This window comes from Oryx dammah, unplaced genomic scaffold, assembly GCF_014754425.2.
Source record: "Oryx dammah isolate SB20612 unplaced genomic scaffold, SCBI_Odam_1.1 HiC_scaffold_20, whole genome shotgun sequence".
Taxonomy (NCBI): domain Eukaryota; kingdom Metazoa; phylum Chordata; class Mammalia; order Artiodactyla; family Bovidae; genus Oryx; species Oryx dammah.
Window position 1 is genome coordinate 46768370 of NW_024070204.1, and position 25316 is coordinate 46793685.

A 25316-nucleotide genomic window follows, 5' to 3' on the forward strand; every position below is an offset into this window, starting at 1 on the left:
GAGCATCTTTACTCACTGCATTAACTTCCTATTGTTGCTGTAACAAATTATCACACACTCGGTAGCTTAAAACAAATATATTGGAACTTCCCTGGTGGTCCAGTGGGTAGAATACACGCCCCACAATGCAGAGAGCCCGGGTCTGATCCCTGGTTGGGGAACTAGATCCCGCATGCTACAACTAAGGAGTTGCAGTAATGAAATAAATAAAAATAAATAAACACATTATCTTACCGTTCTGGACAGAGGAGCCTCGTAGGCTACAGTCCATGGGGTCACTAAAAGTCGGACACGACTGAGCGACTTCACTTTCACTTTTTATTTTCATGCATTGGAGAAGGAAATGGCAACCCACTCCAGTGTTCTTGCCTGGAGAATCCCAGGGACAGAGGAGCCTGGTGGGCTTCCGTCTATGGAGTTGCACAGAGTCGGACCCGACTGACGTGACTTAGCAGCAGCAGTAGCACAGTTCTGGAGGTTAGAAAACAAAAATAGATTTCATTGAGCTAAAATGAAAGTATTGGCAGGGCTGCATTTTTTCTATGGCTACTCAAGGGAGAATCCTTTTTCTTGCCTTTTCCAGCTTCTGAATATCACTGCCTTCCTTGCCTCCTGGCTTTCTTCCATCTTCAAAACCAGCAGACATTGAATGAGTCTTTCCCACACCAGCACTGAATCACTCCTACACTGACTCTTCTGCCACCCACCCCTTATCCACATTTAAATAACCCTTGGGATTTCACTGGGCTCGCCTGGCATCGTCCAGGAGCATCTTATATTAAGGTCAGATGATTAGCAACTGTAATTCCATTTGCAACCTTCATTACCTCCTGCCATGAATACGCCATACTCACAGGTATTCAAATTCTAGGGATTAAATTGCTAGGCATCTTTGGGTGATCATTATTTAGCTTAACATAGCTACATCTTTGAACATTTATATGACTGTAACTAGAATATAAACTTGCATTAACTAGAAATGAACTTGCAGAGTTGGGGATTGACAGGAGACACACAAAATTTTTCTTGAATTCAGGCCCTTGGCAGTGAAATCCCCAAGTCCTAACCACTAGACTGGGAATTCCTAAGTTCTGAATCTTTAATGTTTAAACATTTGCCAATCTGACTCTTAAAAGTCAATTAGTACTCCAGAATTTGAAGACTGAGGAATTCTGACATGTACATTGACGTTAAGAAGCTGATGAGACACAAAAGGGTTTGTGATCCAAAACTTGATTGAATTTGCATTTTGAAGGTCTAATGCAAGTGTGTTTTTCATCTACTTAATCTTTGAAACTGTGTTTTACTTAGGTTAATATTCAAATAACTTGCATTCTCTAAGTACCGTCAGTTGATGACTCAGGATGTGGCACAGAATCAATGAGAAGGGAAATACCCTGCGTTGAACATTTTCTTGCTAGCAATTCGTACAATAGAATCTGAATCCACTAGCTTATTAATTTATTAATTAGTCCATTAGTATTTAATATATTCTTAATGCACACCAGGTACTACCTGACCTCCAAGAATTTCCAAAGCAGTGAAAGGGATAAGACACAAGTGCCATTACATGGCAGATCATTTGAGGATGGACTGTACTTGTGTAAAATTCATCCACTGAAATTTATATGATCTAACATTATAATAGATACCTTTATTTTGGAAAACTTTATGATTTTTAACTAAATAGATAAATGAGCAATATATCAATATAGCATGTAGTGGCCAAACTTTTGTCTGAGTATAAAAATTTAAGTCTCAAAAAATAATCTAAAAATCTGATTATCTGAAATAAACCAGTCACAAAAAAACAAATTCCACTTATAAGAGGTACCTAGAGTAGTCAGATTCATAGACATGGAAATTAGATTCGTGGTTGCCAGGGCTGAGGAGAGGGGAAGATGGGACTTGTTTGTGATGGGTATAGAGTTTCAGTTTTACTATTAGATGAAAGGATTTCTGGAGATCAGTGATAGAACAATGGAAATATACTAAATACTACTAAACTGTACACTCAAAAATTATTGAGATGGTAAATTTTATGTTTTACCTGTGATTTTTAAAAATCTAAGAGATGATTATCTACTAAGCAGTCATAGGAGGAAGTTACTGCAAATATTTATTAAGTGCCAACTGTGTTGGGCAATTCCACGCATCATTTTGTTTAATCCTTCCAACAATCCTCTGTGGTAGGTATTATTTGATCTGTTTTGTAGGTGAAAAAACTTGAGTAACTTGCCCAGAGTCACACAAACTGGGATTTGAACTGGATTTCTCTTTCTCCTGTGTCCTCATGCCTAATCACTAAAGGTGCATGAGTGAGATGAAAGTCATTTACACTGAGAACACGATCCCAAATATTCTCTAAAGTTGTTGTTGTTGTTGTTGTTCAGTCACTAAGTTGTGTCCGATTCTTTGTGACCCCATGGATTGCAGCACGCCAGGCTTCCCTGTCCTTCACTGTCTCCCAGAGTTTGCTCAAACTCATGTCTATTGAGTCAGTGATGCCATCCAGCCATCTCATCCTCTGTCACCCCCCTCTCCTCCTGCCCTTAATCTTTCCCAGCATCAGGGTCTTTTCTGATGAGTTGACTCTTCTCGTCAGATGGCCAAAGTATTGGAGCTTCAGCTTCATCAGTCCTTCCAATAAATATTCAAGGTTAACTTCCTTTAGGTTTCACTGGTTTGATCTCCTTGTTGTCCAAAGACATGGTAGACATGGTCGTGTTAAAAGTGACGCAAGGACACACACTTGCTTAGCTGGGATATAAAATTCCCAGAAACATTCATTGGCTTCCCCAGCTAAGGTTTATGTTACTAAGTAATAGGATGTTAATTCCTTTTCTTTCTTCCCTCCTTCCCTCCTTTCATTCTTTCAATATTAGAGTAATGTCTACATCATGGTCACACAGAGCAGTATAATAATAGTATATATATAATATATATATAATTAGAGCTGCCTCTGCCCATATCATTCTTTCATCCAGATAGGGCTGGGAAAGACCTGTAATGGATGAAGGGCTTGCCCCTCCTGTTCCTCTTCTGACGTGGGCCTGGATGACATCACATAAAAAGTTATTTCCTGCTTGGTCCTTATCTTGAATGCTGACTAAATTATTAGCCTTACTTCCTTTACTTATGTGTAATGGAATTTAGGAATAAAAGTAAAACCACTTCCTATTGGAGTTTATACTTAGGTCCTTTAAAGGTCATGTACTTGGATGCTTTTTCCATCTCTGGGGACCGTAAAGTTGTTTGATGCAGACAAAGAACAACATAAAATGTCATGCTGAAATTCAGTGGGAGTCCTGGATTACCTACTACTCATGTACTAGTGAATGTCTTTCTGACCCCAAAACTTGCTGAAGATTGGAAAGGAGTAAAAGCATGGAGGTTTTAAAATTAATTTTAAAAGACGGCTGTTTAAACTAAATCACCCCCATGTGGTTCTTGGATGGTGCCCTATGCAGTGTGAGGTAATGGGAAAGGCACCGGACTTGTATTCTCATTTTGGCAAGAGAAGGTGGAACTGCTGATCCCAAAGGGAGGCATGGCACTGACTGACAAATCTATGTGAAATGTAAACCTTCAGGATCCCAATCCTGTAAGGAGAGATGGTGATGTCTGAATTTGTGCTCTTCATTAGGAGACCGGCTGGATATCAAGTAGCCACTCCCAAGAGGTGAGCTCTGAGAAGTTTACATTTTATCAGTTATCAATGTCCGTATTAAGATGGCTCTATGATAAAGAGTCAAGCTAGTAAATCACTAAGCCAATTGTCTCCTTTACCCCTTTTTATGAGCAGAAATTTTCCCTTTGTCTCCAAAAACTTAACTTCATTCATTGTCAAATGCTGAAATAGGGTGCTTTTTATGAAACACATATGGAGAATGTCATTTGTTGAATTCATGGTCTTGAGAATGCAAAATACTCCGGGTCTTCTGACTATTGACTTTTAAATAGAGCTTGTGTGTCATTTTTATTCCCCTTATCAACAGGAAGCAGATATACAAGGGACAAAATCTCATACCAGGCAACAAGTTTTGAAAATTTATATATATATTTTTTCATCAGACCATGATTATTTAGGGGAAGCTTAGCATTCAGTTTGGATTTTTCTGAAATGAGGTTTTTGTTTTTCTGATGATAAAACTAATACATGATAAGTAATACCTATTAAGTATAAGGAAGTATTATAAAAACAATTGCTACCATTAATTGAGCAGTTTTCCTTTACCCATGGAACTCCCTGCTAAATGCTTGGCCTCCATGAGCTCATTCCATCCTAAGAGCCCTTTCCTGACAAAGGTGCTCAGGCACCAAGAGTGAGATAACTCTCCAGAGGGGTTTAAATCCAGGTCATCTCACTCAAGGGACACGGCTTTATACCTGGGTTGGGAAGATCCCCTGGAGGAGGAAATGGCAACCCACTCCAGTATTATTGCCTGGAAATCCCATGGATGGAGGAGCCTGGAGGGCTACAGTCCACAGGGTCACAAAGAGTCAGACACGACTAAAGTGACTTAGCATGCACACATACTATCTAACTCCAGAGCCTGTGTTCTTAATTATAATATAATCTTCGCTATTTGTTTCTGGCCTGTTTTCTAAAAATATGATAAATATATAGGCAGATCAATTGTTTGTGATATTTAAACATTCTTCATATCATTTGGGTAGAATGTGATGGTTATGAGAAGGGACTGGTAAGGAAAGGGACCATCTCTTCTCCTCTGCCTTTTGGATGCACGCTCTCAGGCTGGGACTCCACCTGACCCTCTGCTTTGTGATCCAAGCAGTAGTAGCTCTAACCCTGGCAGGACTGGTTTGACCTCTCAGGAGACCCTTAATTAAGAGCCTCTCCTATAGTTTTTTGTATGGATCTGATTCTTTATATTCCCCTTTCTGCTTGAAATAGCTTGAATAGGTTCTTTTCTAGAGCTGAACCCTGGACTAATAATGACAAATCTATTACATGCATTTTATAATACATGCAATTTTTATAATTGAAACCAGATACAAGTTATTTTTTCAGGTTAATATTTTCTCAGAAATGTTGAATAAATTTTACAACGAAGTATTTACTTTTTGGTCTGAGCCACCAGGGAAGCCCAGCTATTCCTTTATATAAATGTAGCATCACTTAATCTTCTATTCCTTTATTAATGAGCATTTAGATTCTTTTCAGATTTTTACTGTTATAAATGAGTACTTTTTGGACATAGTGCATTAGTTTCGTATTGCTGTTGTGACAGATTACTGTAGACTTAACGGCTTAAAACAACATGACGTTTGGGAAGCCAGAAGTCCAAAATTACTCTTACTGGGCTGAGTTCCAGGTGTTGGGCAGGACTGCATTCATTCTGGAGGTTCTAGGGGAAGAGTCACTTCCTTGCCTTTTCCCCAGGCTGCCCACATTCCTTGGCTCCTGGACCCTTCCATCTTCAAAGACGGCAACGGCTGGTTGAATCCTTCTCATGATTATCACTCTGACACTGACTCTCCTGTCCCCTTCCTTTGCTTATATAGCCCTCGTGATTACATTGTGTCTACCTAGGTAATCTATGATCATCTCTCCATCTCAAAGTCATCTGCTTAGCTCCCTCAGTCCCACCTGCAACCTGATTCCTCCCTGCCATATAGCATAACATATTCACAAGTTCCAGGAATCAGGATGTGGGGAATCATTTGGGAGAACCATGATTCTGCCTACCACGTGCAATAAGTCTGCTCTGAGGAGTCCATCCAGCAGCAAAAAGCTGAGATGCGGATAAAGGAAAATTTTAAAGGCTTCTGACATGTCAAATATAATTGTACCAACTTATATCCCATTGGAAAGTTTTAAAAATTCCCATCTCATTCTCATCACAGTGCTGCTAGCCTGGAATATTACTGTATGGCATAGAAGATTAATAAACACAACACCTGCATGTCATGGCAAATTCAAAAGGTAGAAAAGAATACACAAAATAAGTCTCTGCTTACCTGTATCCTCCAGAGGCTACCACTGATGCCAGTTTCTTATATATCATTGTAGAGATATTCTGTACGTATATAAGCATTCATGTAGACTGTCTCTCCTTTTTATATACATGGTAATATACTATGCACATTCTTCTGGTCTCCTCATAGATTTTTGAATTAGGAGTGGTGTGAGTAAATAGATATAATATTATAATATATATCTCTGATCTAGAATATAATATCTCTGATCTAGAAGTTACTATATGTTTTAAAATAACCACAATTAAGATTTATTTGAGGACTTTCCTAGTGGTCCAGTGGTTAAGAAACCACCTTGCAATGCAAGAGACACAGGTTCAATTCCTAGTTGGGGACCTAATCTCATGTGCCACAACCAAGACCTGATACAGCCAAAATAAATACATTTTTTTAATGAAAAAGATTTATTTCAGTGAGTGGTGGACCATATAGAGACCCTGACATCTCTTACTTACAAACATGAGTGCATTAGGATTCCATTTTTTGTAGGTGCAAAGGCATATTCAATCTATGAAGAGGCATATGCAACTCCATCATTAGATCTTAATGCTGTGAAAATGGATGGTGTATTCTGTAATGAGAAAACAGTAGCTGTTTCAAGCTACAGAGAAATTTATGGTATAATATATAAAAATGTGAAATAAAAAAGATTTCTCTACTATGAATTCACATTTTCATAAAGAGTTATTCTGTCACCATTATGTAATAATCTCTTTCTGAAACTCTCTGTAACATTCCCCAATTATGGTTTAGAAGGTAGTAATTTTAATGGAAGCAATCTATTATTAATATCAAAGAAATTCAACCCAGCTTCCTTATATTCAAATAATAATCATTTATAAAACACAGAGAAAAATATCATTCACAATAGTAGCAAAAACTGAACATATAGGAAAAAACATTAAACACATAAAAATAAGCTATGAAATTTTATGAGAATATTAAAGATTATAATGAATAAATGGAGAGATAGAATTTTTTAGAAAGTATAGTCTTAAAAATCATAAAACTTGCCTCTAGTCTCCACATTTAATATAAACACAATCAAAACTCCAGTAAGTTTTTGAAGGAAATTATTAAAATGATGCTAAACTTAATCTAGTAATTAAAGTGTGCTATTCTAGAGAAGAAGAGTACAAAAGAAATTTTTTGCCTTCTAGATATTGAGCCTTATTATAAAGTTATAATAATTACCATAGTATGACATGAAGGCAGGACTAAACAGATCAAAGGAACAGAATATGATGTCTAGAAATAGATTTTAATTTTAATGGAAACAAGTAGATGCAAAAGAAGGCCCTCAAATCGTTTCAGAAAACATATCATTATTCATAAATAAACAAGGACCAATTTGCTTCTTGTTTAAAAACAAATTTTATATATATATGTTTTTGCATTGCAGCCTGGAGATATGGGATCTTAGTTCCCTGACAAGTGATCGAATCCATGCCCCCTGCAGCGGAAGCATGAAGTCTTAACCACTGCAACACCAGAGAAGTCCCCAGAAAACAAATTATAATTCTTACAACAAAATAATAAATTCATATATATCAGATTTTTTTACAAAGTGAAGTCACTCAAGTCGTGTCCGACTCTTTGCAACCCCATGGACGGTAGCTTGCCAGGCTCCTCCATCCATTGGATTTTCCAGGCAAAAGTACTGGAGTGGGTTGCCATTTCCTTCTCCAGGGGATCTTCCCTACCCAAGGATTGAACTGGGGGTCTCCCGTGTTACAGGCAAACTCCTTAACGTCTGAGCCACCAGGGAAGTCTTTTCTTTACAAAACATAAACCATAAACATTTAAGGTGGACATTTACTGGAATTTCTTTTTATAATATTGAGGAAGGGAATAATTTTGCTTCCTTAGTTTTCTTCTCTTTTAGGATTTTACAAAATACTGTCCATCCCACATTCTTTCTTTAGATTTGTCAAACTTGTGCAAGTACAATCAAATTTTGCTGATTTGGGAACAAAGGTGACTTAGCCTTTAAGCAGAAGTATGGATGCGTGTGTGTGTGTGTGTGTGTGTGTGTGTGCACGTGCATATGTGGTGGGGAGAGTTGATACTATGCTGTGGCCCTCAGGAATTGTGTGTGAGGACAAAGGTCACCGGGAAAGAATTAGAGTGAGGTTTTTCTGACCCAGGACAGGTTGAGGTGGGGTGGGGTGTGAAAGATCTGTTGGAGCTATTTGTACAGTGCAGGCAAATCAGCGGGGGACCAGAAACAGCCAGAAGGTATCATGTGCATTTTAGAGTAGGCAGACTGGGGACTTTCCCCAGCCCTAAGCTGCCTTGGCTGGGAGTTAAAGATGGTTCATTTTGTCCTTACAAAAACATCAGGGCCATGTGATGGGAAGGAAAAAAGGAAGGCACTGGAAGGATGTGCCTTGCTTTCCACTGCACATCTTACTCTCTTTACAGAAACCAGAGCTGCTTAAGTAGTTCACTCTAAACCACCAGAGTATCTGCTAACGAGCAAGTGGTACAGACAAGATCACAGACTTAGCAGAAGTGCCTATTGGCTGTAAAGAGAGTTATGGCACCCCGGAGGATACTCAGGAAATATCTCATGTTGGCCCAGCAGCTCAAAGTACCTTGGCGTCCACTTCTTGCCTGGTCTCCTGGGGCTCCCTCCGCCCCTGTGGGGACCGCTGGTGCCAGCTGTGCCTGGGGTCTCTGTGTGGAATGTTCTGTATTTGTGGGGAGTTGCTGCTGGACGGGAACGTGCTCCCTGGGTTTGGGAACTTCTGTGTGTGATGAGTGTCTGCCTCCTAATGTGCTATTTGCTTTTAAAGTTTCCTTAGAAACTTTGCATATAATACTTAATTCACCCTTGGCTCTGTCTTGACACTTTTTTTTTTTGTGGAAGTCACAAGGACTGTGCTTTTTAATTGTGGCCTTTTGTTTCTCTCCGCTTTCCCTCAGTCTCCAAAGTGTGACCATTCAAGAGGGCCAAGGCCTCATTTGTCACGCCAAGATTTGTGTCTGCGCTCTTGGCAGGACGTGTTGTTAACCTTTAAGTGCTACATCTCTGGAGAAGAAGGATGTGCTCCAGTGACACACTTTATGTTAGAAATTTTGTTAGTGGTGGTAGAAATAATATCAGCAGGGGACCTCTCTGGTGGTCCAGTAGCTGGCACCCTGAGCAATGCAGGGGGCCCAGGTTCAACCCCTGGTCAGGGAACTAGATCCCACATGTCGCCCTGAGGAGGTGGCACACCATAACTAAAGATCCTGCATGCGGCAACCAAGATCCAGTGCAGCCAAATAAATAAATAAACAATTTTTTTTTTTTTCAGAAAAAAGAAACAATAACAGTACACAAGCCCAGTTCTGTGGCAGGTGTGGGCATCCCTATGCCAAGCCTTGGAGAAGCAGAAGCTATGCCTTTCCCTGCCACATCACCTGGCCTCCATCATCTAGGCCCTCGATGTACACTCCCACTTCTGTTGTTTTCCTGTCCGCCTTCTCCCCTCCCCAAACGGCTGCACAACCATTGCCCTCCTCATTCCCAAAGGAGAGAGAGCTTTGGGTCTGAAGGACAGCGCCTAAAAAACTGTCCCAACCTCTTTTATAGTTCCTGCTTCTTCTATATATCAGAGCCCTGAAGAGGCTAGACTTAGTGTGAGTCCCAGAGGACTTAGCTAAAATAAGCTTTGATTCCAAAATAATTTGGGTGTTGATAATGGTTAGAGTGCAGAGAGGCCTCAACCATCATCAGTTGTCCTTCGTTACTTGTGGCTGAAAACCCCCCGTTAAGTGGTACATTTTTTCTAAATGAAAATTGTTTTCTTTTTTCCTAATTGTCTATATAATATGAACTCACTGTAAAAACTTCAGAAAATATTGAAAGATGTAAAGAAGAGGGTACCCCCCTACTCCCACCCTCAAATAATCTGGTTAAGAATTTTGGGGTCAAAATTTCTAAGCTTTTCCTATGCATGCACATCCATTTATACTTAAAAAAAAAATGACTGTATTATTCATGATGTTTTGTAAACCATCCAATGTATTGCCACACAAAACCAACCTAAAACTTAGAGGTATAAAAGAGCAACCATTTATTACAGCTCATGAATTCTTTAGGTGAGGAGTTCATAGAAGACAGAGCTGGGATATTTTTCCTCTGCTCCATGAAGTCTAGGTAGGACATCAGCTAGGAAAACTCAAATGGCTAGGGATAACTGGAATATCTGGGGTCTGGAAATACCTGGAAGCTTCTTTTTATACTCACAGAGTTAACTCAGTTGTGATTGTATGTGACTTTTCTGTGTGGCTTGAACTTCCTCACGACATGGTAGGCCTCAGGGTAGTTGAAGCTAATGACTGATCTAACGACTGATGTCCTTATAAGGAGAGAAATTTGGACTGAGACACACAGCCACAGAGGGAGTATGCCATGTGAAGATGGAGGCAAAGGTTGGAGTGATGTATCTGTGAGTCAAGGAATATTGAGGATTTCCAGCAGCCACCAGAAACTGGGAAGAGCTAAGGAAGGACCCTCACCTAGAACCTTCAGAGAGCATGTTCCTGCTGACACCTTAATTTTGGATTTCTGTTCTCTAGAGCTGTAAGAGAATAGATAGCTGTCATTTTAAGGCACCAGAGTTTATAACAAGTACTTTGTTATAGCAGCCCTAGGAACCAAACAGTTACCCATATTAACATAGATCTGTGTCACCATTTCATAGGTGCACAGTAACCATCAGTGCAATTCAGTCGTGCAGTCATGTGAGCCCATGGACTGCAGCACGCCAGGCTTCCCTGTCCATCACCAACTCCTGGAGTTTACCCAAACTCATGTCCATTGAGTCAGTGATGCCATCCAACCATCTCATCCTCTGTCGTCCCCTTCTCCTCCTGCCTTTAATCTTACCCAGCATCAGAATCTTTTCAAATGAGTCAGTTCTCATCAGGTGGCCAAAATATTGGAGTTTCAACTTCGACATCAGTCCTTCCAATGAATATTCAGGACTGATTTCTTTAGCATGGACTGGTTGGATCTCCTTGCAGTCCAAGGGACTCTCAAGAGCCTTCTCCAACACCACTTCAGCACTCAGCTTTCTTTATGGTCCAACTCTCACATCCATACATGACTACTGGAAAAACCATAGCCTTGATAGATGGACCTTTGTTGGCAAAGTAATGTCTCTGCTTTTTAATATGCTGTCTAGGTTGGTCATAACTTTCCTTCCAAGGAGTAAGAGTCCTTTTAATTTCATGGCTGCAGTCACTATCTGCAGCGATTTTGGAGCCCCCCAAAATAAAATCTCCCACTGTTTCTGCTGTTTCCCCATATATTTGCCATGAAGTGATAGGACCAGATGCCATGATCTTAGTTTTCTGAATGTTGCGCTTTAAGCCAACTTTTTCACTCTCCTCTTTCACTTTCATCAAAAGGCTTTTTAGTTCCTCTTCACTTTCTGCCATAAGAGTGATGTCACCTTCATACCTGAGGTTATTGATATTTCTCCCGGCAATCTTGATTCCAGCTTGTGCTTCATCCAGCCTAGCATTTCTCATGATGTACTCTGCATATAAGTTAAATAAGCAGGGTGACAATATACAGCCTTGACATACTCCTTTCCCTATTTGGAACCAGTCTGTCGTTCCATGTCCAGTTCTAACTGTTTCTTCCTGACCTGCATACAGATTTCTCAAGAGGCAGGTCAGGTAGTCTTTCAGAATTTTCCACAGTTTGTGGTGATCCACACAGTCAAAGGCTTTGGCATAGTCAATCAAGCAGAAATAGATGTTTTTCTGGAATTCTCTTGCTTTTTCCATGATCCAGTGGATGTTGGCAATTTGATCTCTGGTTCTTCTGCCTTTTCTAAAACCAGCTTGAACATCTGGAAGTTCATGGTTCGCATACTGTTGAAGCCTGGCTTGGAGAATTTTGAGCATTACTTTACTAGCGTATGAGATGAGTGCAATTGTGCGGTAGTTTAACCATTCTTTGACATTGCCTTTCTTTGGGATTGGAATGAAAACTGACCTTTTCCAGTTCTGTGGCCACTGCTGAGTTTTCCAAAATTGCTGGTATATTGAGTGCAGCACTTTCACAGCATCATCTTTCAGGATTTCAAATAGCTCAACTGGAATTCCATCACCTCCACTAGCTTTGTTCATAGTGACGCTTCCTAAGACCCACTTGACTTCATATTCCAGGATGTCTGGCTCTAGATGAGTGATCACACCATAGTGATTATCTGGGTCGTGAAGATCTTTTTTGTATAGTTCTGTGTATTCTTGCCACCTCTTTTTAATATCTTCTGCTTCTGTTAGGTCCATACCATTTCTGTCCTTTATTGTGCCCATCTTTGCATGAAATATTCCCTTGGTATCTCTAATTTTCTTGAAGAGATCTCTAGTCTTTCCCATTCTGTTATTTTCCTCTATTTCTTTGCACTGATCATTGAGGTAGGCTTTCTTATCTCTCCTTGCTATTCTTTGGAACTCTGCATTCAAATGGGTATATCTTTCCTTTTCTCATTTGCTTTTCACTTCTCTTCTTTTCTCAGCTATTTGTCAGGCCTCCTCAGACAGCCATCTTGCTTTTTGCATTTCTTTTGCTTGGGGATGGTCTTGATCCCTGTCTCCTGTACAATGTCATGAACCTCCATCCATAGTTCATCAGGCACTCTAGCAGATCTAATCCCTGAGAAATCCCTTGAGAAATAGATTCAAGGGATTAGATCTGACAGTAACCATAGAATGCTTAATCATCACTTATTTAATCAATCTTAAATAGGTCTAAGAAATATAGTTCAATAATTAGCATGAGATTATATTCTATATAATAAAATGGATGACTCATAACCTCTCTCACAGACCTCATTTGTTTCCTCCACAGGGCCTAACTTTCATTAAATATCAATTAACTTATAAACACCAATAAGAGAGTACCAGGAAATACAAAGTTTGATCACCTACCAGCATTATATTAAAGGATGCCCAATGTTAAGGATATTAAGGTTTTCAAGACAATCCTGTCCCTTCTGGAAACCTTCTTGCTTAGTTGACTGGAAGGACAGGTAAAAACTTCAACCTAACTGAGCACTCCTATAAAACATCAAATATTTTAAAATGAAAGTGACTATAGTACAAAAAGGTTAAATCCCATTGCTCTTACTGATGTGATACTTCCAGTTCCCCAGCCACAAAAGCAGTTTTAAACATCTAAGCCTCTTTGCCAAGCGTTAAGAAATGACTCAGAAATGTAATCCTGGCAGACGACTACGGAAACGTACCCTCATCCTAGACCTTTTCTGCTGCTGCTTTATGGCTCCTGGGTTGGATGAGGCCTCCTACGTTTTCCTTCTCAAGTTCGGTTCTCTGTTTCTTGGCTCATTTGTGACTTCCTCTGCACAGAAGGGTGGGCATGGGGCAAACCTGGAGAGGAGCCCCGGTGCCCCTCCCGGTCTCTGACGGTGCCAAATCAGAGCAGCAGGCTAAGTGCTTAGCTCTGTAAGTTGCGTGGCTGCAAGCCCTTCCAAGCTCCTCTTTTCCTTTCTTCCACAGACCATGAGTCTTCTCCAAAAGTGCCTGCAGAAAAAAAAAAAGCCTTTTTTAACTCTAAGATGCTTGGCAGTGCTTTTTGCCATTTTGTCAAAGTCTTTAGCCGCTCTGAACATAACACTCTGGATGACTAGAGCGCAACAAAAACTGCTCTGAATTCTTAGTTCAGTGTGGAAATCCAAAGAAAACTGTGCTGCTCACATAGGTGCTCATTGAAGGGTAGCTGATTGGAAGAGCATGAAATCTTCATGTTTTCCGAATATCTGGGAGGTGGTACCTCAAACCATGGCTAAACAATGCAAGGGTTATTCTCTTTCCTCCTAATGGGGCCACAGCAGCCCTGGGTCCTGATGTTTATTTGGTGGGGAACAAGGAGCTATGTTGTTTTAAATGAAGATTTGATTCTGAGCTTGAGTTTAAACCTCAGTCCTCTAACTCCATCAGATCTTGGCCATGACACCTTAGCAAGTCATTCATCTTCTTAGAAAGCATTTTTCATCTGTAAGAAGAGAGATGAGAAAACCAGCTCAGGGGATATAGAGCAGCATCATAGCTCTAGGACTTTGCTTTTGGTAGGGCCTTATTTTTATGGAGAAGAAAATTGGAGCCCTGAGAGATTAAGCAATTTGCCCATAGTCATACAGCTAATTTATGGCAGAGCTAGGGTTAGTATTTCAGTCCCTGTTGTTCTTTCAGCTACATTAAGCTGAACAGAGGAACTCAGGAGAAGGGATGCAGGAGACTAAGGTGGATGTAGGGATGAAGTGGGATTCAGTATAAACCGAGGGCTTGGCATTCCTGAAGGCCTGTGAAAAACTGAGACGGGGTGGCTGAAGTTGTAAAGGCCAGGAGGAAGGCGGAGGAGTTACCCATAGTTCTTTCCTTCCATCCACTTCTGGGTTTTGTGTGTAGGAACTAAGGAAGTGGCTGCAGCACCACGTGTGATTGTTGAAACTGCTGTGAATTCTGAGAGCCTACGGTGTGAAGAACTAAACTAGGTCAGATCCAAGCCTGACACAAAGCAAAAAGAATGCCACAGATTTGCAACTGAGGTTGCAAGTTAGGACACAAAATGCCCTGTTTGCTCCCAGGCTGGCTGGGCCCCACCTCTTTCCCATTTGTAATTAAAGCTCTTCAGGAGGGGCTGGGTCCCTTGCTCTGGAAAATCAATGCGCTGTTTCTGGAGGTCCCCTAAGTGCCATGCCTCGCAACTTTTCAACCTTAGCCCAGGAATCAAGTCTGATGACTTAATTTACTGTTGAAACAAACATACCCATTGCAAAGTGATACATCACAGACATTTCCACTTCTCACTTGCCAGGGTAGTTGCCCCAGAGAAGAAAGGAGAAGTAATCCTTTCTCTAAACAAAGACATTCTCCCTGTGGTAAAACCAGAGAAGGAGATAGAATCTGAGTGTGTTCACTGGCTTTAGGCATGCAGATGGCAATCATTTCCTCCCCCGCCCCCCCTGGCCCCCCCACCCCCCCCCCCACCCCGGCCCCACAGCAGAGGCCCCAGAGCCCTAACCCATCCCGTCTCTGGTGCAGCAGCTGGTCAGCCCTTGCTCAGCCTAGCCGATTCTCCAGCTGTGTGTGTTCTTGGGAATGGGAAGCCACAGGCAGTGAGCCGAAGGCTATGGAGACCAGGGAGTTGAAGTTGCATTTTTGACTAATCTCCAGAGAGACCAGAATAAATTAGATGTATAGCAGCAGTAAGAGGTTCTTCTGCCCCAGGGAGAGAGACGGTGATGGAGAGAAGTGACCTGGTCCCAGAGGCTCCGCTGTTGACTGTGTGGGGCCTGCTGTACTTCCTACTCTGGTCCTGCAGGATGTCCCTGCACCCTTAGAATAAGTTTCTCCTCATTTCTATGAGCAGGATAGGTTTCTATCTCTGAAATCAAATGCTTTTCTTACTTTTAATTTTTATTTTAAAAAATTATGATGCTGATTATTATTTTTGGCCATGTCACATGATATGCGGCAGGAATCCTAGTTTCTGACCAGGAATGAAACTCGTGCCCCGTGCTATGGAGATGCAGAGTCTCCACATTGGACAACCAGGGAAGTCCCCCAAATGCCTTAAAAAAAAAAAAAAAATTAAATTACCTAATGTGCAATGCCAGACACTGTGGGGAGAGTCAAGAATGGTTCCATAAAGTAGCTAATTGATCCCTTTGAAATACCCTCCATGTCTATTGTTCCTTTCACAAGTACACCCACACTCATCTACCATTCTGTTTCACTTACCATATTGTTTAAGCAGCTAATTATTTACTAATTATTCAAAGTTTGTTAATCTTAACTCTCTAATTGGACTGAAAATGGCCTCATTTCAAAAAAACATGTCATAAATATTTTTTGCACCCCCTAACAGTGCCTGAGTCAGTATCAAATATACTTTAGCCAATAATTACATTAATTTTTAATATTTTATTTGCTTAAAATAACAAAGAAACTGATTATAGAATCGGGAACCAATTCAGCTATTTATTTACTTTAATAGATACAAATTTCACTTATTCCCTTCTTCACCCATCCATTTATCAGTCACTCATTCACTTAAGCCATCTGATTTGAGTAGCTTGGGTTTAAAGAGCTTGGGAGAAGCTAAAACAATTCAAACTTCCTACAACTCCCTAAGCATAATGTGATCTAAGGGCCTGTTTAGTAGGAATACAGAGGAATGTACCTGTGTGAGGATTTTAGGAGTAAAATCCATGACACTTAGAGACTAGAAGGACTGTGGACTAGAAAGGAAAATTAATCAAAGATGAGGAAGAATCTTAGATTGTTCCCAAGAGGACTCACTAGCAAGGTCCTGGGTATGGGTGATGGGGGTATGTGGCTGGCCTTAGCTGTACTGCAAAATGCATCTTCCTCCCTTTCAAGAAATTATTTTTTTGAAAAACAGTAGTTCCTAAATATAGAAGTTGAGCAAAAGAAATATGTTGTCCTTCTAACGAGATATGTTTTTGCATTTGCCAGATGGACTCAATATTCCTCTGTCAATAATTCATTTGTCCACATGTAGACACATTTAATTATTTAGTGAGTTCATACAGTCTGGCTCAGTTTACACTGGCTAGAACACACGCTCAGGCACACACGCACACACACAGAGTTCCAAGGTAAGCATTTGCTTGATGGGAATGATAAAACTGATCAATAAAAAGCATTTACAGAACACTTCCACAAAGTCCAGGTTTAACAAATATTGTGTATGTGTTAGCTGCTCAGTTGTGTCTGACTCTTTGTGACCCCATAGACTGTAGCCTGCCAGACTCCTCTTGTCCATGGAATTCTCCAGGCAAGAATACTGGAGTGGGTTGCCTTTCCCTTCTCCAGAGGATCTTCCCGACCCAGGGATCAAACCCTGGTCTCCTAAATTACAGGCAGATTCTTTACCATCTGAGCTACCAGGGAGTTTAGTTCAGTTCAGTCTCTCACTCGTGTCCGACTCTGCGACCCCATGAATCGCGGCACGCCAGGCCTCCCTGTCCATCACCAACTCCCGGAGTTCACTCAGACTCACGTCCATCACGTCCGTGATGCCGTCCAGCCATCTCATCCTCTGTTGTCCCCTTCTCCTGCTGCCCCCCAATCCCTCCCAGCATCAGAGTCTTTTCCAATGAGTCAACTCTTCACATGAGGTGGCCAAAGTACTGGAGTTTCAGCTTTAGCATCATTCCCTCCAAAGAAATCCCAGGGTTGATCTCCTTCAGAATGGACTGGTTGGATCTCCTTGCAGTCCATGGGACTCTCAAGAGTCTTCTCCAACACCACAGTTCAAAAGCATCAATTCTTCGGCACTCAGCTTTCTTCACAGTCCAACTCTCACATCTATACATGACCACTGGAAAAACCATAGCCTTTACTAGATGGACCTTTGTTTGCAAAGTAATGTCTCTGCTTTTTAATATGCTGTCTAGGTCACACTTTCCTTCCAAGGACTAAGCATCTTTTAATTTCATGGTTGCAGTCACCATCTGCAGTGATTTTGGAGCCCAGAAAAATAAAGTCATCCACTGTTTCCAATGTTTCCCCATCTATTTGTCATGAAGTGATGGGACCAGATGCCATGATCCTCGTTTTCTGAATGTTGAGCTTTAGGCCAACTTTTTCACTCTCCTCTTTCACTTTCATCAAGAGGCTTTTTAGTTCCTCTTCACTTTCTGCCATAAGGGTGGTGTCATCTGCATATCTGAGGTTATTGATATTTCTCCCAGCAATCTTGATTCCAGCTTGTGCTTCTCCCAGCCCAGCGTTTCTTATGATGTACTCTGCATAGAAGTTAAATAAGCAGGGTGACAATATATAGCCTTGACGTACTCCTTTCCCTATTTGAAACCAGTCTGTTGTTCCATGTCCAGTTCTAACTGTTTCTTCCTGACCTGCATATAGGTTTCTCAAGAGGCAGGTCAGGTGGTCTGGTATTCCCATCTCTCTCAGAATTTTCCACAGTTTATTGTGATCCACACAGTCAAAGGCTTTGGCATAGTCAATCAAGCAGAAATAGATGTTTTTCTGGAACTCTCTTGCTTTTTCGATGATCCAGCGGATGTTGGCAATTTGATCTCTGGTTCCTCTGCCTTTTTTAAAACCAGCTTGAACATCTGGAAGTTCACAGTTCACATATTGCTAAGCCTGGCTTGGAGAATTTTGAGCATTACTTTACTAGTGTGTGAGATGAGTGCAATTGTGCTAACAAAGATTACCCTCTGTCATTTCCCCTTATTGTTGTTAAGCTGCTAAGTCGTGTCTGACACTTTTGTGACCCCATGGACTATAGCCCACTGAGCTCCCTTGTCCATGGGATTTCCCAGGCAAGAATACTGGAATGAGTTGCCATTTCCTTCTCCAGGGGATCTTCTCAACCCAGGGATCAAACCCCAGACTCCTACATTGGCAAGCAGATTCTTTACCACTGAGCCACCAGGGATACCCTTCCCCTTATTAAGTTTGGATTTATATCTGTATTTATATGGATTTTGAAGGATTTATCCACTTTTGAAGGATTACCACATTTAGCAGAAGGTCTCAAAGGTTTATTTTGATAGTACTTAATAGTATTTAAAAAGTCTAAAATTTATGGATTAAGAAAGAGATGGAATAATTGGCTCTTAAGCAGGGCTGCACTTATTCTTTTGCTCTCTCACATTTGTTAGGAGCTGACTTTTACAATTTATGATTCATGTTCATGATTTTAAAGCTTCTAAGAGCAAATTATCTTATTATATTATTCATTTGACAGCTTGGTAAAGCACATACCTTCTCTTTGGCTAAAGACAGGGAAAATATTTTTTAGAAGTGTACCAAGATTTTAAACCAATGTATATATTATCTCCAGGTCTCCTTGCAAGTGTAGATTTGCCTGCAAATTGTAAATGTAGAAAGAAAAATGACCACTTTTTTTCATTTTCTCCAAAAATATCGATTGAGCATATCCTACATGCCGTTCTAAGACAATGGTTGAAAAGAGTGAGGCACTGTCTCTGACTGCAGGGAACTCATGAGCAAGGCATTATGCCAAGGTGGAATTATGATATGTTTCTTGGGGACATTCAAGAACCAGTTTTCTCTGACACACTAGGAGACAGCTCAGGACTTCTGACTTTTGCTTTGGGAGAAACTATGCTCAAAAGTGAGCACTGATTAAAAAAAAAAAAAAAAGGTGAGTACTGACTGTCTTAAGTGGTATGAAGCTGGGGCCAGGGGTTCTCCAGGAAAGGGCCATGCAGGGGGCTTAATGGAGGAGAGAGGTGGGACTTAAAAAGGAGGCATTGGAGCTAGAAAAGCAGAGAGAAAGGATAAAGGTCTATCAAAAAACTGACTCCTAGTCCCAAGAAAGCAGAAGGTCATTTAAAGAGCATTGTGAGAGATCAAACTAGAGTGGCCTGTTCAGCTGACAAAGATTGTGTTGTATCTTAGAAATCCATGGCCTAGAGCCCACTGCAGTTCTCTTCTGTATCCTTTCTGTGCCAAGGCATAACCTGAACAAGCCCTGAATAAAGAGAGTCATATTTGGGAAGACCTAATCTGGCTCCACTGTGTGCAGAAGATCAGAATGAGAAAAACACTAGAGGTGGGGAGCAGGGACTAGTCAGGAGCAATTGTCTAGGAAATGAATGAGTGTTTTAGGAATCTGGTTGGGACTGGGGTTTTACCGTTTCACCCTAGGGTTATGGATTCTAAAACACCACCATGCTGAAAGGGAGATTTAAAGAAAATGGGCTGGCTCAGGTTCACTTGAGCATAAATGATGACAAATGTCTCCCCGGCTTCTTCCCACGCTCTCCTCTGCGCTGTAGGTTTACCCCCTGCTCCCAAGGGCTCCTTTCTCCCTCTCTTGTACCAGAACCTGGAGTGCATGGGCCCCTTCCTGCTTACCACCAATCAACAAAGAAAGATACCCCGTCCAGTGAAGGCTAGCAAGGCTTGTGGGCAGCTGGCCATTTGGGGATCTCTTATCCGGATGAAGCCTCCTCCACATTGATCTTCCCCATCAGAGTCCTCTGTGTGGGTGGTGGTGGGTGCATTTAATGCAGTCCCTCTTTAGCTGCTGTCATAACATAAGGAAACACCCAAGTGCCAATGCCCATTTGGATCTAAAGATGCCGAGTGTGCTGTGTTAGGGGAGAAACCCAGGGACACCACCACAATCACCTCCAGCTGGCACTACTCACCAGACTGAGCTCAGGGCCACTGGCAAGGGAGAGGAACTTCAGCTCTTTGTAGAACACCATTCGGGGATCTGAGAGCCAAGAAATCCAACTGTTGTTCAAGTTGCCTGTGAGAGTTTGTGTCTGACCCCAGCCCAGACCTGGGCACAGGACCTCCCTAGAAATGGGTAGTAGAGAACTTTGTGGAGTAAATTCAGGTCATGGCTAAAACACTGTTTTCAACGCTTTAAAGGCTTCTGGTTTTCTTGTTAAAAATTTTGAAAATGAACAGGTCCCTGGAGGTAGGCATCCTAATCCTATACCATTTACTATATTTTTAAAAATCTTTCAGGCGGTAGCAGCTGTCTGTGTCTTAAGTTGAAATTATCTGTGACTGAGTCAGGAATCACAAGACATCCTGTGAGCATTAGAAAAGTTCAGGACACAAAGTTATATGGTTTCAATGGTAATGTGTTTTTCCAAAAATTCTATTTATATCATTTTGTTCTAAACATAGACTCTATTTAGAAGTTGGAAAAAAAGAAAACCAAAATACATAACTTACTATCACTGACTTTAAAAGAAACAAACCAGTCATGGTATCTGGTTGTGGGGGTAAACTGTAGTAATGCCATCTAAATTTCTTCTTTCAAATCTCATCTGTCCTTGAGAATTTGGTTCAAGTCCCTTCTTTACAAAGCCTTTCCTTAGTCAGAACAGCCCATAGCCACCTCTTTCTTTTCTGAACTGCTATAAAAATTATAGTCAGTACCATACAATTTAATCCTTCCTTTTGAACCATATCATTCACCATTTTATGTGCTGCTCCCCAACCAGATGGCAAGATATTTTAGAAAGCGGATCCTGTTAAGCCTCTTGTTATCTCCTAAAAGCTGGGCATGTTCCCAAAAGCATCATAGGTATTTGATCAACACTTGAAAAAAAGGGGCATCCCTGGTGGCTCAGAGGTAAAGAATCTGCCTGCAATGAGGGAGACTTGGGTTTGATCCCTGAGTTGGGAAGATCCTCTGGAGAAGGGAATGGCTACCCACTCCAGTATTCTTGCCTAGAGAATCCATGCAAAGAGGAGCCTGGTGGGCTACAGTCCATGGGATTGCAAAGAGTCAGACGGGACTGAGCAACTAATATTTTCACTTTTACAATTAAAGAAAACATTGGCGATCTACGTGGGCCTCCTTTCAGGTGCAAGATCTGGCTCTGGGTCTTACCTTTACTGGAGAGGAAGCTCAGACTCAGTGTGGTCCAGGGCTGGACATGCAGAGGCAGGTCGTGATGATGTCAGCTACTCCTTGTTGACAGCCACAAGTGGCAGGGGGACATATTGGTTAAGAACAGTCAGCAAACCTGGGCTCAGATGGTATATTTCCCACTTACTAGCTATGTGGTGGACTTCCCTGGTAGCTCAGCTGGTAAAGAATCCACCTGCGATGCAGAAGACCCCGGTTTGATTCCTGGGTCAGGAAGATCCCCTGCAGAAGGGACAGGCTACCCACTCCAGTATTCTTGGGCTTCCCTGGTGAATCAGATGATAAAGAATCCACCTGCAATGTGGGAGACCTGGGCTCGAAAAACCCCCTGGAGGAGGGCATGGCAACTGACTCCATGGCAACAGATTCTACCATGGAGAATGGAGTGTTTTCCATTATCTTACCTGGAGAAACCCGATGGACAGAGGAGCCTGGTGGGGTGCAGTCCATGGGATTGCAAAGAGTTGGACAGGACTGAGTGACTAAGCACGGCAGAGCGCAGCTATGTGACATTGGACAAGTTACTTTACTAAACTATATTTTCCTTATGCATAAATTAGGAATAAAAATAGTACTACCTCATAGCATTTTTTTCAGGAATAAAATAAGTTATGTTGAACCATATGTCCCACTTCACCAGTTGCGTACATCGGTAATGTAATTCCACCCACTGGCTCAGAATATGCTAGTTGAGGGCCCACGTGTTCAGATTAGGAACACTGATAATTCTATTACTTCCCTGTGGACCTACTTCCAGTGACCAGCCTGGGGACTCAGTAGAGCCTACTCAGTCTCAAGGATCAGCCCTGGATCTTCTTACCTTGCTGGGGTTCCAGGCTCTCAAATGACCTCAGCCGTAGCCACGTCACTGCCAAAGCCTGATGGTGGCAACCTATTACAGGTTGGGTGATCCAGAGCAGCCCCTTCACAGCCACAGTCCTCCCTGCTTCTCAGCCAGTAGGGAGGCTGTTTCTGGGTTCCTGATGTTACAACTTTTTAATAGAATTTCCCCTAATTTCTGGAGTTTACTCTGGATCAAGGGGAATAGTCAATCCATATATAACCCCCAATGGCTTATGGAGCTAAGAGAGGAAGGGGTATGTGTGTGTGTGTGTGTGTTAGTCGCTCAGTTGTGTCTGACTCTTTACAACCCCATGGACTGTAGCCCACCAGGCTCCTCTATTCATGGAGTTCTCCAGACAAGAATACTGGAGTGTGTAGCCATTCCCTTCTCCAGGGGATCTTCCTGACCCAGGGATTGAATCCCTGTCTCCTGCACTGCAGGCAGATTCTTTACCATTTGAGCCACCCAAGAAGCCCAAGAGAGGAGGATACCTAACCTGAAAGTTTCATCCAGCTCAAGGTAAAAAAGCCACAATTTCAGTTTCAATCGTCTTTGTGTAGCTGGATCCTGGTCATTAGGGGTTCGTGGCCTTATTGTTTGAAAGGATTATTAACAGGCCAGCTTTCTGAGCACTGAGGGTCTATGGAGGACAATTTGAGACATGGAAATATCAACAAGAACAACAGCAAAAAGCTGTCTCTAGCTTTTTCACAGTTAGGGGAATCATTATAGATTGTATGGTACTTAGGAAAGACGTTTCTCTTCTTTAGAATTGAGAGGTTTGTGTATGTGTTCCAGTAACTAACCACCAGAAGGATGAGGAGGCCCAGCTTTGACTCACATGGGCGGGTGGTCTTGGAAGACGACCAAACCCCCAGTACTAAGGCCCATCCCAGGCCATGCTGTAGAAACGCCTCAGTATTACTCAAGGCTGCATTTCCTGTACCAGACAGGCCAGAGGGGGCCTGGCACATTTATCTGTGTACCTGAAGTCTTGGCTATTTACTTCTCATGGATAAAATGTAAAGAAGGTCAAAAAGTAATTTGATGACCTACATGTTCTGACAAACTTCCTGGTTTCTGCTCAGGAGAACAGAGTGGGGAATTGGCTACACAGGGTCAGGCAGCAGAAAGGCTCAAAGGGTGTGTATCTTTTTGTGCTGAGAGGGTGGGGTGGTGTGGGAGCCACTGAGGCCTGGTCCCATCCCGTTGGTCTTCTGTCACACTAGCTTCTGTGATCTTGAATAAAGGGACATGGGATTTGCCCTGAAATAGATGGCCACTGTGCATGATTTATGGGACCTGGCTTGTGAAGGATTGATAGGAGAGCATTCCTAGAGTGAGGGACATGTTATTTGGTAAGGATGTGATAGTAGCAGGGGCATAAACAAAGGTCTCATGACCTAGGACTCTGGAAATGGCCACGCTTTAGCCACTCCTAAGCTTTCTACTGGAGAAGGCAATGGCACCCCACTCCAGTACTCTTGCCTGGAAAATCCCATGGACGGAGGAGCCTGGTGGGCTGCAGTCCATGGAGTCTCGAAGAGTTGGACACGACTGAGCGACTTCACTTTCACTTTTCACTTTCATGCGTTGGAGAAGGAAATGGCAACCCACTCCAGTGTTCTTGCCTGGAGAATCCCAGGGACGGGGGAGCCTGGTGGGCTGCCCGTCTACGGGGTCGAACAGAGTCGGACATGACTGAAGCGCCTTAGCAGCAGCAGCAGCAGCAGCAGCAAGCTTTCTACATCTACAGTCTGGCTGTAAGGAAATAAGGAACATAGCAGGTCAAAAGTTCATCCTTCTCACCCCGCTGTGAGGGCAGCAGCAAATCCAGGGAAAGCCAAGGTGGGAAGGAGCTTATGATGTAGAAGAGCAGTGGCACAAGTAGAGCAGAGGAATGGCCCCTTGCTGGGGAAAAAGGAGGGTGCATGGTAAGGTTAATGGTGAACTATTCTGACTCTCTTTGCCTCTTCTAGGGTGGAAGCCCATTTGCCCAACTCCAGGTGGTAGGGTTGAAGCCTCACCCACTCAGGCAAGTGTTCCCCTTGAGTATCTAAATGTTGGCAGAAGAGCCAGTCAACCTCTACTCTCATAGTGAATTTTTGAAACCTGAGAACTGGGACTTCCCTGGTGGACCAGTGGTTAAGAATCTGCCTACTAATGCAGGGGTCATGGGGTCCATCCCTGGTCCAGGAAGATCTCACATGCCCTGGGGCAGTTAGGCCCATGCACCACAACTACTGAGCCCATGCGTGCCTAGAGCCCATGCTCTGCAACAAGAGAAGCCATCGCAATGAGAAGCCTGAGCACGAAAACTAGAGAAAGCCTGCATGCAGCAACAAAGACTCAGTGCAGCCAAAAATAAAGAAATAAAAAGAAAAGAAACAGTAATTCTAAAATCTGAGGACCCACTGCCTTACGCTGTCATCAACTTTTGGTCTAGGTCATTGTCATTCATTCAATATTTTTAATAATTTTTAGTCTCAAAAAAAAAAGAAGATAATTGTTGGTTCTTATGTTAAAATAAGAATAAGAGTCTTCCCTTGCAGCTCAGTTGCTAAAGGATCTGCCTGCAGTGCAGGAGACTCAGGTTCAATTCCTGGGTTGGGAAGATACCCTGGAGAAGGAAACGGCAACCCACTCCAGTATCCTTGCCTGGAAAATCTCATGGACAAAGGAGCCTGGTGGGCTGCAGTCCATGGGGTCGCAAAGAGTCGGACACGACTGAGCGACTAACACTTATGTTAAAATTAGCATATAAACAAGTGATTAGGAAAGCAATTAATTGGTAATAACAAGCCTTGTCAAATCAAAGACAATCTATTACTGTCTGGCCTTAAAAAAAGAGGGTAGCTCTTATCAGAACAAAAGGCTATTCTGCAAAATATTTTTATCTTTGTAGACGGAAGACTGTTGACAACTTCTTTGTTGTTCAGTCACTCAGTCATGTCTGACTCATTGCGACTTCATGGACTGCAGCACGCCAGGCTTCCTTGTCCTTCACCATCTCCGGGAGTT